Below are 13329 nucleotides of genomic sequence, written 5' to 3' on the forward strand. Positions count from 1 at the left end.
CGCATAGTGAGAGAGAAAACGTCCAAGACCTTGCGCTCTGTGTGGCTTCCCCTCACCCCCGTGGAAAGACGATGGCTTGGATGTGACTCTTAGTGTTTTTCTCTCAGACGTGAAGGCGTAGATACACACAGTAATTCCAATGTATGTTCAAATGGAAGTCGTCTTCTTTACGGGCCGCTCCCTGCATTTCTGTTCGCCTTAGAAAAAGAAGAGTGAGGGGAAAACCGGCTCACTTTTAGAGCGGAAGCGCCAACCAGAACTCGCAATGTGTGAGATTAGGGCATATCTATAGGAAAAGGGAGAGAATTTATCTCTATGGGTCTATCCCGCCTCGTCATAAATAGCGTTTTCTTGGCTTTTTTTGAGTCTACGTTGGAGTTTCCCTCCTAGGAATTGCTATGGGTTCCGGTTCCGCCTTCCCCGCTGGCGGAAGTGGAGCAGGCCCAGGCGCGGCGGCGGTGGTGGTGGGAGGAGCCGCTGTGAGTCGCGCAGGCGCAGTCGGCGGGAGCCCGGGTTTAGAGAGAGAGAGAGAGAGAGAGAGGGAGAGAGGGAGGGAGGGAGGGAGGGGGCAGCGGCGCCTGGCTCTGTTCTCTTACCCTCCCCCATCTTCCCCGACGTTTTTGCGCGGCGAAAGCGTCGAGGACGACGACGACGACGACGACGACGAAGGCGGGAGGGCGTCGCGGTCGCGCTGCGGAGGCCGCGGCTGGCGTTGCGGTGGGAGCGAGCCGCGCTCCCCGCTTTCCTCCCCGTGCGGCGCGGCTCTTAGGCCCGGGAGGACGGACTCCCCCCTCGCCCTCTCCCCCCCTCTCCGCCCTGGGCGGCGGCGGAGGCGGCGGCGGGGAGGAGGAGGAGCAGGTCGGGTGAGGAGGGAACAGGTGAGTCGCTTGGCCCGGGGCGGGGCGGGGCGGGGCGTGGGAAGAAGCGGTGTGGATTTATCACGGGGGGGGGGTTGCTCCCACTATGGCTGCCAGACGTTGCTAGGCCCGCATCTCCACATCATCAGGGGTCGAGGAGCAGGAGGAGTCTGGATGGAGCCTAGGGAATCCCTGTGTGACTTTCACCCCCCCCCCCCACCGCGATGAAATCGTTGGAGGGTGGAGTATAAATCCCTAAAGTATAAATTCCTAAGACAAGCAAATGCTCCCCCCCCCCACTCACCCATCAATATGAGCGTAGCCTTTTGTTTCATTTTTAATCCTCGTATTTTTGGGTTGTGTATTTTTGAGCACGTCCGGAAATACACAATAATTATTTACTGTAAGGCGTTTTTTTGTCCTGCTTTTGTTTTTTGTTTTTAAAAAAGAGGATGCGGGAGGCTGGTTGTGTCCTGGAATCTGGTATCTTACAGCTCACGATACTTGCTGAGGCCTTTGTTTGTGCTTTAACAAATCTTGGATGGGATTTACTCTGATTTTGTATCGTATGAATCTGGTGATAGACAGCAGGGTAAAATTCTGTTTGGGCCAGGAAAATTCTGGGCAAGTGGTAGGCTTCTATACTACAGTAATTTTGGGGGGCTTTTGATATATTCTTGTGACAGAACAGAAGAAGCCTGCTGGATTAGGCTGTAGTATCTCCCTCCCTCAGTTGCCAGCCAAATGCCTCTGGGAAGGTCATAAACAGGGCATGACCCACACAGTCTCCATTGTATAAATGTATACTCTGAAATCTGTTTTCATAGATTTATGGTATAACATAGAACATTGAGAACTCCACAAATCACTAGTGTATTGAATTTATTAGAGATTAATTTCAGTATATTAGGAGGGTGCTGAAAGCTTGGAGTCTGATCCTAACCAAGTGAACTTGAAAGGAAACCCCATTGTTTTCAATGGGATTTATTTCCAAGTGTGCATGTTTAGGAAAACAGGTGATGCTGTTCTTATGACAAAACCCATCTGCAGCTATTTATTTTATTTATTTATTTGCTGAAGCTCTCTGGGTGGTTTACAAAAAGCTATTTGCTATTACGTGTATGGGATCTCTCTCCTTCTCTAAGTGATAAATAAAAGCAGGACACATATGTTTACTCATACTCTCCATGACTTTCCTATGTTAGGGTGTTCAAATGCAAAGGAGGACAGTAGGGATCTTTTAGTTATACAAAAAGGGACATTTTGGGAGATTTAGGATTACTGCAGACAGGAAATCAGAAGACGTTTACTTCTTGGGAGGAGAGCAATGACAAATTTCGATAAAATAGTTAAGAGCAGAGACACCACACTGACAACAAAGGTCCGCATAGTTAAAGCAATGGTATTCCCCGTAGTAACCTATGGCTGCGAGAGCTGGACCATAAGGAAAGCTGAGCGAAGGAAGATAGATGCTTTTGAACTGTGGTGTTGGAGGAAAATTCTGAGAGTGCCTTGGACTGCAAGAAGATCAAACCAGTCCATACTCCAGGAAATAAAGCCAGACTGCTCACTTGAGGGAATGGTATTAAAGGCAAAACTGAAGTACTTTGGCCACATAATGAGAAGACAGGATACCCTGGAGAAGAGGCTGATGCTAGGGAAAGTGGAAGGCAAAAGGAAGAGGGGCCGACCAAGGGCAAGATGGATGGATGATATTCTGGAGGGGACAGACTTGACCCTGGGGGAGCTAGGGGTGGCAACGGCCGACAGAAAGCTCTGGCGTGGGCTGGTCCATGAAGTCACGAAGAGTCGGAAGCGACTGAACGAATAAACAACAACAAAACAAAGGCAAGCTTATCCATGTTCACCTGGAAGCAAGTTTCACTGTGTTCAGTGAGGCTTATATCCAGGTAAGTGTGCAGGAAACCATAGGCATATAGTGCTGTTCTGGGTTGACTCAGAAGTAAGACCCACTTAGTTCAATGGAACTTGCTTCCAAGTAATTGACTCTATTCATGGAATGTATTGTGGGCATATTGAGTTGCTTATTTCTGACTTTCCTCCATTAAGGTGGCTCCCATTCTGCCATTCAATTTGACTGAAAGAAATTGTGCTAGTGAACCTCAGTGCTAGTGAACGTTGGTTTTGAAGCTAGATTTTTTAAAATTGTCTATGCTGGCTAGAGCTGATGGCAGTTGTAGGCCAAAACATCTGGAGGCCGACAGGTTGCCCACTTCTTTTTAAGTACAGAGCTTGGGGTGATTGCTTTAGTTTAATTAATGCAAAATTTGTGGGATTGATCTTGTGTCTCTGCCATCAGTGAGTGGGATCTTTTCATGGAAGGCTTCCTGGGAATGCAGATTTCTGAACTGTGTTCCTAGGAATCCTGGTAGTTCCTTGATGAGAGTACGTGAATTGAAATTCAAATGATCCAACATTACCCATTTATTTATTGGTTAGATTTATGTCATTACTTCTTATCTTTATATCCAAGAAGCCCAAGGTGGGGGAACGTGATCCTCCTCTCCATTTTATCCTCACAACAACCCAGTGAGGTAGGGTAGGCTGTGAGTGGGCCTGTTCAGAAGATACCTTAAGCCATGCCTTTCACCACGGTGAATACCATGGTTAAAGCCATGGTTTAAGGTGTCTTCTGAATAGGGCCAGCAACTTGCCAGAAGTCACCCAATGAGCTTCATGGCAAAGTGGGGACTAGAACCCGGTCTCCCAGCCCAACACTCTAACCACTATACTAGCTTGGCAGCACATATATTGGGACATTCTGATTGTGATTCATGTGAATTGAAAATGCACCCTAGAACATTCTCCGGAATTTTTCTTGCAGATAAATTACTGAGTATCCCATTAGGGTATGAGGTTTGAAAACGCTGTCTTCTAGGGCACATATGGACACTCTCTGTGAAGCTTGTGGGGGGGGGGGTCTGTGATGGTCAGTTGGGTGGTAGAGCTCAGATGGATGTTTCCCTGCTGCTGCCCACTCAACACCAGCTCCTGACTGAAAATGTTGCCCACCTCTGCTCTAAGACAGCGAATGCGAGGCAGTTGCAACTTTTATACTAGAGGAAATAAATGTAACAGTGGCTCCAAGTAGTGAAGGAAGTAGAAAAATGTGCATACTTGGTTGCCTGAATTCTGAGAAATGTTATACTGATACCAAGGATTTGAAATTATTTTCGAACCTACAACCTCAGATTCTGCAAGCTGCTCCCAAAGGAAGGGTTCTTTCCAGGCATATTAACAGTACAAACCTAAATAACTTGGGACTAGGTTATCTAAAGGATTGCCTCACTGCTTATGTCCTTTCCTGATCTTTGTGATCATTATAGGAAGTGCTGCTTAGGGGTCACAAATGTGTTCTGTAGTACATAGCAGTGTGTAGTTTTATTCATGATCAGTATTGTTGTTGTATCATTTTATTGTTATATTTTATTATTTTGATGTTGCAATACTGTATTTTCACCGCTTTGAAACTTTGTGGAAAGTAGTATATAAACCAGAATAATAATTATGATGTTTAACTCTCATGGCTTCCCCAAAGAATTCTGGCAGTTGTAGTTTCATGGAGGGTGTTAACAATTGTTAGTCCTAAATACCATTCTGTCAGAAAACTGGCACTCTGATCCAACTTTAGTTATACTTCTTTTTTTTTTTAAAAAAAAAGTGCAATTCATTGTGCCAGTATTTGGACAGAGACATGTAATTTTCTGCATCCTATAGAAAAGCAATGCAGTAAAAATGGATGGCTCCTGCAAACAAATGCAGTTTCTTCCTGATAAGAAACTGATGTGTGAAAACCTGTTTACACTGAAGATGTTATTCGCTGGATCAACATGAGGGTTCACTGGCAAAAGGGAATGACTATTACATTAATTTAAGTCTGTAGTGTGGTGAGATATTTGGATATGAATGCAATCCAATTTTTGTCCATATTACCTCTGACAAACAGGTCCTAAAACAGCCATAAAAACAAATATTGGGCAAGTGCTCAATTGCACAGTTCTTGATTGTTATGCTGGCATTAGATCACTTGTAATTGCCACTTGCCTGGAGTGCTATTTTTCCCCATAAACATGGTGGTCAGATACAATAGGAATTCTTTGTTTGTTTATATCTTTTTTTTTCCTTTGAAGGAGGTTCTTGCAGATCTGCAGAGTGGAAAGCTGCTTCTAAAATACATATATTCTAGGTGGGGAGTGCCTATAAAAGCAGAATTTTAAAATGCAGCTCTACTCATTTCATTTGGTAGGAGCATTATGCATAGAAAGGCCAGGTTGTGGTGAATCTCTTACCATTTTAAATTGGAAAGTGGCAGTTCTTCTGGGTGCCCTACATGGATATGATCAGATGGATATCAGCATTCTAATATTTATAATTGTGAAAGAAACAGTCCTTAGATGTCTATATGGCAAAGGAGAGTGAGTGGGAGGGTAAGGCATATAATAAATTTTGCAAAATACAGAGGAAAGAATAGATAGTAATTCGCTGCCTATTTTTTTTTAAAAAAAATAGAGACAGACTCATGTTAATTATTCAGTGTTTGAGCTATATATGACCCAGCTCACATGTCATGATAGCAATTTCTCGGTTGTTTAATCCAGGAATTGTGGGGATGTGGAAAGCATGAAAACCATGTGCTCGTCATTTCTGTTTCTAATTAACAGCTCAAGAACACCCTGTTCCTGGGTTGTTTTGTGACATGTGAACCTGGAAGTCCTGGGTTGTTTATGGGCTAAACAACCCCGAGATCACTGAACAATTAAAACCCATAGTCAACAAGAGTGGAAATTACAAGTGCGTTGGAGGCAGCACACTTACTGTTTTGTTCATCACCAGCAATTCCAGGGATTAGTGCCTTGACATGTGAACTAGGTCATTTTGTGTGTCTGTGTGTTCTGCTAGTTTTATTTTATTGAGTAATCTCAAGATTAATCTGTGAATCTTTACACAATCACAATTTGAATATGTATTAAAACTGAACTATCTAATTCATAGCAGTATGACATGTATTGGAATATTTCTCATGTGAAGAAAAACTAGTATCTTCTGGGCCAGTAAAAACTGCATGCTGGATATGTCAGCATTGTTGGTTATTTATTTCATTTATATACCACCTTCCCTCCAAGGTGGCCAATGGGGAAAACTTAACATCCCGCCATTTTATTCTCACAACCACCCTGTGAAGTAGCTTAGGTTGAGAGGCCTAAGTCATCCAGTGAGCTTCATGCCTATGGTGGGTGGGAAACAACTACAACCAGAACCTGGATACATCAAATTGAAACTGTATAGATGATTTAGAAATATATTAAACTTCTGGAGATATATTTCATGCCACCCCACCCCCTGGTCTGAGGAACAGATACATACCGTACATTCACATACACCTTGAATAACTTGTGCCACGTGTATCCCAAAACCATTTTTTCTCACTAGTGTGGAAATATGTTAAACATTTTGGGGTACCCTTCATCTCCTATATTAGCATTTTGGGGTACACTTCATATTACATATTTTGAGAGAAATATACAGATCTCTGAAGTTTCAAGACATCTTTGACTACATACATACCAAATTTCAGGTCTGTAGTTCATGTGGGAGTGGGACTATAACAATTTCAATGAGTTATATCTTAAGTATTAATCTTTGTAACAGGTTTTATTCTCTAAGTGTAAATGCATGTTCTGGCTGATATCTAATTTCCGGTACATCAGTTAAATCTTCTAGTCATTGTGATAATTGTCTGTGATACCCAAGTGGTCTTTTATAGAACAATAATATTAATACTACAGACTGCTGGAAAATGGTGGCGAAATTAACTTACATAAAAATGATACATTCAGATATTTATTTATTTACAATATTTATATACTGCTCCCTATCCGAAGAGTTCATAGCGGTGAACAAATGGGATAAAAGAGTAAAAACATAATAAAAACATCATTAAAGATAACGACTTCCTAATTTCCTTGCTGAGTATATAGGATTGTGTGAGGAGATGAGCAAATCAGTAAGTAGTGGTGGTGTGTCAGAACATGTCCTGACAGTTCTGTTTCCTCCCCAGAGAGTGCCTAGTACTGCCTTAATGTCATTTTGGCGACAGTTGAAGAACTTATTTTCCCAGGCCTTTTGTTTTAGCTTCAAATCTAATTTTTATTTCCATGTGACTTTATGCTCCATGTAACAACAGTTTATTTTGTTAATGTGTTTTGATTTTATATATCTCAACTTTTTTCGCATTTCTTAACCATGTAAGCTGCCTTGATAATTCATTGAAGGGCAGGGCAAAATAAATAAACAGCCTATTGATGGGCCAAGAAAAAGTCTTGAAGAGGGAAATCAACAGTGGCTCTATTTAAAGGCCCAAGGCAGTGTTGTTACAGTGTTGATGGCAAATCTTGGAAGAAGCCACTAACATAGTATGTATTTCTGAGACTTGGATGGATGATGCCAGGATTCTGATGTTGGCTTGATTTAGGTATTTCCAGTGCAGAAAACTGATGGTTTCTAGATCTTCCAGGAAATGGAGGATCAAAGGCTGGCTGTATTGCATCACATTACAGGGGCTGAAAGAGAGGTTCCCAGCTTCTCTGAAATAGCTTTCACTAGATAGCATGGGTATGGGTTCTTCACCCTTGTATTCATAAGCACAACTTGGCTGAAACCATCCCACAGTAACGTTTCAGCATGCAACTTTTACTCCAGCACAGGAGGGTAAAAAAAAATTAAATATATACTTTAGTGAGAACCATCTCATAAGAAATCAGTGAGCTGATGCAAAGGAATTTTAAATGTATGCACACAGCGTTTGACAGGCCTTACTTCAGAAGTGGATCTATTCTTGTATTCCCATTCTCCCAACCAGAGGAGATTCATCAACTAAACAGTATTTTCGCATTTAAGAAAGTTATAAAGACTGATCTATTCCGGCAGGCCTATCCAGTGGGATTTTAGAATGCTTTTAGGATGTTTTAACAATGTTTACTATGTTTTTAATCAGTATTTTATGTATTTTATACTTACTGTTGTTCCCCGCCTCGATCCAAATGGAGAGGTGGTAAGAAATAAATGTATTATTATTATTTATTATTACTACTTCAGTCCATCTCCCAAATAGTTTTTCTCCCAGCTGAGCCTCTGTCCAATATTGGAGTTTGGCTTTGGAGAAAAGCTCAGGTGGGATTGTGGACAGATCTAGATCGAGGGCCAATATTTTACTGGCCTTCAGAAATGTGACCTAATCATTGCTAATCCTGACCAGCTTAATTCTGAAGCCACTGTATGTTGAAAAGGACCTTGGTGTTCTTGAGGTGCATTTTAGTATATTACATGTTATCTGCTCCTGAATTAGTACATTTCACAAATTGGCTAGATCTTTCCTGTTTAGTTGACATCTTATTTGCTCAATTAACTCTTAGGAAAGTGTTCGGTTTTTAATTTAATTTGCCTTCTCTTTCAAGCAGCAGCGATCCCTGTAATGGAAGTAGCTATCTGATATTTTAAAGCTTTTATTTATTTGGAAGTACATGTATACCAGCAGCAGCAGCAGCAACAAAGGAAAAAAGAGGGGGGAAGTGGGGGAGGAAAGAAAAACATATCCATGCATAGTAATCTTCTATATGTGTTCACTTCTGTCTTTGCAAATTGTCTGGGTGGGTGGGTGGAGAAATGTCAGCACCAACATCCAGTTTTGTTCTTTCCTCCATGCAGGCTGGATCCAGCCTATGGGCTGTGTTTGTTTTACCCTTTTTTTCTTCTAGAGATGTTCCTTGGTTTTGGTTTATCACCCCCCCCCCCCTTCCCCAGTATACAAACCTTGTTTAGTGGGATACTATTTAGGAACTTATATATTTGAGGGAAGAAGAAGAGAACAGTGTGTTTGTTGTCCTTTGCTTTTTAACTCTGTTTGCTTGTTCAGGGATAATGTGTTCCGCTTCCCATTAGGGAATTCCACTCTGGTTGTATGGAGCCCAGGGGCAGTTGCATGTTTTGGACAATGTGCTGAAAACGTTCCCTTATTTCTAGAATGACTTTGCAAGCTGAATGTTTGTTGTGGAGAAGAATCTCTTGCAAGCTGTTGGTGGCAGGGGAGCAGATCTCACAGTAGATGAACCAAAGCAGTAAAGATCCATTGGGCCACCTTCACATGTCATGATAAGCTACTGTGGGTTAATTTTGAATATGTGAGTCACAGTACAGGTTTGCCATGGCTTGTCGCATTGTGAACCCAGGCATTGTGAGTTATTTGAAGGTTAAAACAACCCTTGGATAACCCTAGAACAGCCCATAGTTTGTCCAAACCCGGTCGTTGTAGCACTCATGTGGGTGGAATTTCCTGCCCATTCCTCCCCACTGCAGCCTCTATGCATCCAGAATCCTCATCTGAGGTTCAGAAAATTCCCTGACCATAAGGAGAGGGTTTTGGGGACACAGAGTACTGCATGGGGGACAAGGAGTGAGGAATTTCATTTGATACCGCTCTTACTTTAGAAAGCTCTGCTTAAAGCAGCATGAAGTACTGTAATATAGGGAATGTAGAAAATCTTGTTCGGACGATGTCTGAATTGTCTACCAGTTATCCTTTTTATACAGGAATTGATTCAAACATCAGTGTTGTGTTTCTCTTGAAAAACTGGATGTTATGGCTTAATAGTAATTGTGCAGGTAACTGTGCAGATGTGCAACCTCAGCCTGTTGTGTTAATACAGTTGCGGTGGTATGGTTTTATTTATTTGGCTTGTACTGTGTTTTTCGACTATCCAGTCCTCATAGCAGTTTACAATAATAAAGTTTTTTAACTTGTTTCCTCCCTATCACCTTGTAGACTAGGCCTCACTTGTATTTTTTTAACAGGTTGAAGAGCACTCCACCCCCACTTTTATCTTCTCTGCTCCAAAGCATTATTCTCAAACATAGCTGAAGGGACTTTAGGCATAATGATACTTTGGGTGATGGTGGCTGTATCATTGGAGGTCACAAAACAGAAGAGAAGATATTCTCAGGTGCACGATAAAAAGTTCTTATTAGGCCCAACACGTTTTGGACAGGACTGTTCTTCCTCAGGGACCATTTATCTTTCTCCAAATGTGTCACAGAAAAACTTTTCAATGCTTCCTCTGTTTTAAAACGTTTGAGTATTTTAAAACAGAGGATGCATTGGAAAGATTTTCTGCGACATACCTGGAGAAAGATAAGTGGCCCCTGAGGAAGGAATGCCCATTCTGAAATGCATTGGGCATAATAAAATGTTTCTTCGGGCACCTGAGAATGTATTCTCTTCTGTTCTGGGACACATAACTGCTGTCTACTCTTGCAGTTTCCATATCATTAGGGGCCCATCTCCTATGAAAACCTTACACTTCCCTTAAAGTCTCTTGCTGATAACTTTTTGCCTTATATTGAGCTACAACAGCTAAATAAATGTTTAGTTTGTAACTTTATGGTGGTATTTTATTTTATTTATTTATTTATTTATTACATTTCTATACCGCCCAATAGCCGGAGCTCTCTGGGCGGTTCACAAAAATTAAAAACATTCAAAGTATAAAACAACAGTATAAAACCATAATATAAAATACAATATAAAAGCTCAACCAGATAAAAACAGCAGCAGTGCAAAATTACAAATTTAAAACACCAAGTTAAAATTTATTTATAGACAGTTAAAATACTGGGAGAATAAAAAGGTCTTCCCAACATAGTGCTCTCAAGATGTGTTGAACTACAATACATGACCAGTGGCCATGCTTACTGGTCATGATGGGGGTTATAGTTCAACAGGCCTGGAGGGGGCACCGGGTTGGGGAAGGCTGATTTATTATATCCTGTGATAGAATCTGCAGTTTTGCAGGCAATTATTTAAGCTCATTTATAGAAGGTTATTTAATAGGTAGAGTGGGGATGGGGAACCTCTTTTTGGACTGAATTCAATTTCAAAGAAGCTCTCATGGGCTGCATTCCTGTGATGGGTGAGGTCAAAGGCAAAAGTATGGGGCCAAAACACCAGCAAATTTTAGCTTAAATATACTGGCAGTGACTATGCCTTAGGAGATGCTTTTAAACCATCTAGAATGAAGGAAAAAATGATGCCAAAGTCAAGGAGAAAAAACCCCCAATGGTTGGTGGGAATGAGGTGGGGCCTGGAGAAAAAGGCAGGGCCAATCGGGATACCCCGTAGGCCTGACTTGGGTCCCCAGGAGAGCCAGATTTGGTCTCCAGGCCTGGGGTTCCCCACTACTGGTGTAGAGGGTCCCACTTGAGGACAAAAGGTTAGAGCTTCAGGTATCTTCCAGGCCTATTGTTCTGTACCTACTAAATGAGGGGTGGTAACATGGTGCTCACCAAGGCACCCAGCTTCTCCCAATTTTTATTCTAAAATCTGCTTATATTTACCTACTGACAGCTGGGATTGCTTCAAAACAAATTGGGAGCCTTTAGCAGCTGCCATCTTAATTTCCTTGGACAGGTTACTTGTTCTTAGTGACCAGCCATGTCCACCCATGACAGCCATCTTATGGCTGTGCCCAGGACAGTTGCTCAACTTTCCATATGTGCCCATGGGCCCAAAAGGTTACCTACCCCTGCACTAAATTAACCAAATAGGTAATACATAATAATTTTATCCACTGCTGCCATGATGTGATGGGACAACTTTTTTTCAACTTAGAAAATATAGAAGAGAAGCGAAAACTACATTTACAGCAGATGGGTGGGAGGGTGCTGTTGTACCATGTCCTGCTTGTTCATCCCTGACCAATGGCTGGTTGGCCACTGTGTGAACAGAGCGCCTGGATTAGATGGACCCTTGGTCTCATCCAGCATCAGGGCACTTCTTATGTTCTTATGTCCCTTCCCCCAGTCAGAAAAACATTACCTTGCAGGTACCATGTTGAGCCTGGAATGTTATGTCTTGCCCCGTTTCCTCCTGAGAAAGGGATTGTTTGCATAAACTACCTTTGCAATATGTTGGTTATACTATCAAATTAAAGCAGGCATGAGGAGCATGTGGTCCTCCAGATGGGGTTGGCTCTCATAAACTCTAGCCAGCATAACCAATAGTGAGGGATGATTGGAGTTACAGCCCAACAACATCTGGAAGGCCACACATTCCCCATTCCTGAGTTACAGAGTTCTTATTTTGAAATTTGTGTCTGTCATCTTCATCCCTGGGCTGTAATTTCCCATAGATGGGACAAAACCTGTTGGTTGTATGCTCATTTGCATTTTCACTATTAAGGTTATAAAAGAAACACCGTTTCTGTGGAAATTTACAGTCATATAAACTAACAAGCACAATGAGATCTCTCAGTGAAAACTGGCAGTAATTCTAGGAACATCTTAAATTATGAGAAAATGCACAAACTTTCTTTGTGTTTAACAGGGGCTTGATATAAGAATTGATAATACTCATAGTCGGAAAATGGAAAAAGCCACTCAGCTTTAATTACAGAAATCAAAAGTACAACTTACTCAGAAAATGTTTACTTTGCATGAGTCCACAGTTCAAAACACATCATCTGGTCCATAGTGCTCATGGGATATAACTGAGCAGAAATTCACTGGTGAATAGGGTTCACATTTGTGTTTTTGGCTGGGATCTGGCTCTGTCTTCATGCTTACCTCCTGAAATGTTGCTGACAATGGATCACATAACTCAAAGGTTAGCCTAAAGAAGCATCCTAATTTATTTCTAGAAATGAAGCACAGTGGTTTTTATTGCCAATACGGGTGTTGATTTATACTATTATTGTCAGATTCAGAGTAGCTACTGCAACATTAGACTAAAAAATAAAGGGTTGTATCCAATGATAATACAGGGCTCCTGAACTCTGGGGATTGTGTCATTCAGGGCTACAGCAGAGGAGGGAAATCACCTGAAATTGGGTAGAGGGATCTCATGCCAGCTGGAGCTCTACTGGGAATTCCCCCCTCTCATGGCAGCCTTGTAGGTCACAGGAGGGCCCTCCTATCCTCTGGAGATGGTTTTCAGGGGGGTAAATGGAGTTGCAAGGGAAGGAAGAGAATTGCAGGTCACATGAGCTGCCTATCACTTCTGTGAGCTGCCTTTCATTTGTCCAACCATTGAATACAACCCTGATTTGTTTGGCATAATCATTTATAGGCAAATCGGTCTAAAATGCCACACCAGTGCTTTTAGTTGCTGCTACAGACAAACATGCTCACTCTTCTGGAGCAAGAGGAAGTGTTTTAGGTTTTGCTTTAGGTCCCTCGTAGGTTTGACATTACTTGAGATAGTTGCCAAGGATAGATAAGGAAGCCGAACCAGGACATGAACCCTGGTCTTGGTGTTTTTAGTAGCATGGAATAAATTAACAGCACCCCTTTTAAACACAATTCTGTATTTGTTACAATTAATTTCTGCAAAAACTCCTGAAGATGAATACCGTAACTTATTTTTTCTGTGAGTTCAGTTGCAATAGGTCAACTTGAGAATTTT

At 41.8% G+C, this 13329-nt stretch overlaps 1 protein-coding gene across 5 annotated transcripts in view; it reads left to right on the forward strand.

The window, feature by feature from the left end:
• The first annotated feature begins 668 nt into the window (after window positions 1-668).
• Window positions 669-13329, forward strand: part of ZC3H13 (zinc finger CCCH-type containing 13) — a 225033-nt gene continuing 212372 nt past the window's right edge. For 4 of the 5 annotated variants that reach the window (XR_010025398.1, XR_010025399.1, XM_063125254.1 and 1 more), the window contains exon 1: window positions 669-878. The gene's annotated coding sequence lies outside the window, so the exon portion shown is untranslated. The remainder of the gene's footprint in view (window positions 879-13329) is intronic. The other variant, XM_063125256.1, reaches the window with a different exon arrangement.

The sequence above is a fragment of the Elgaria multicarinata genome, chromosome 4 (assembly GCF_023053635.1).
Source record: "Elgaria multicarinata webbii isolate HBS135686 ecotype San Diego chromosome 4, rElgMul1.1.pri, whole genome shotgun sequence".
NCBI lineage: Eukaryota > Metazoa > Chordata > Lepidosauria > Squamata > Anguidae > Elgaria > Elgaria multicarinata.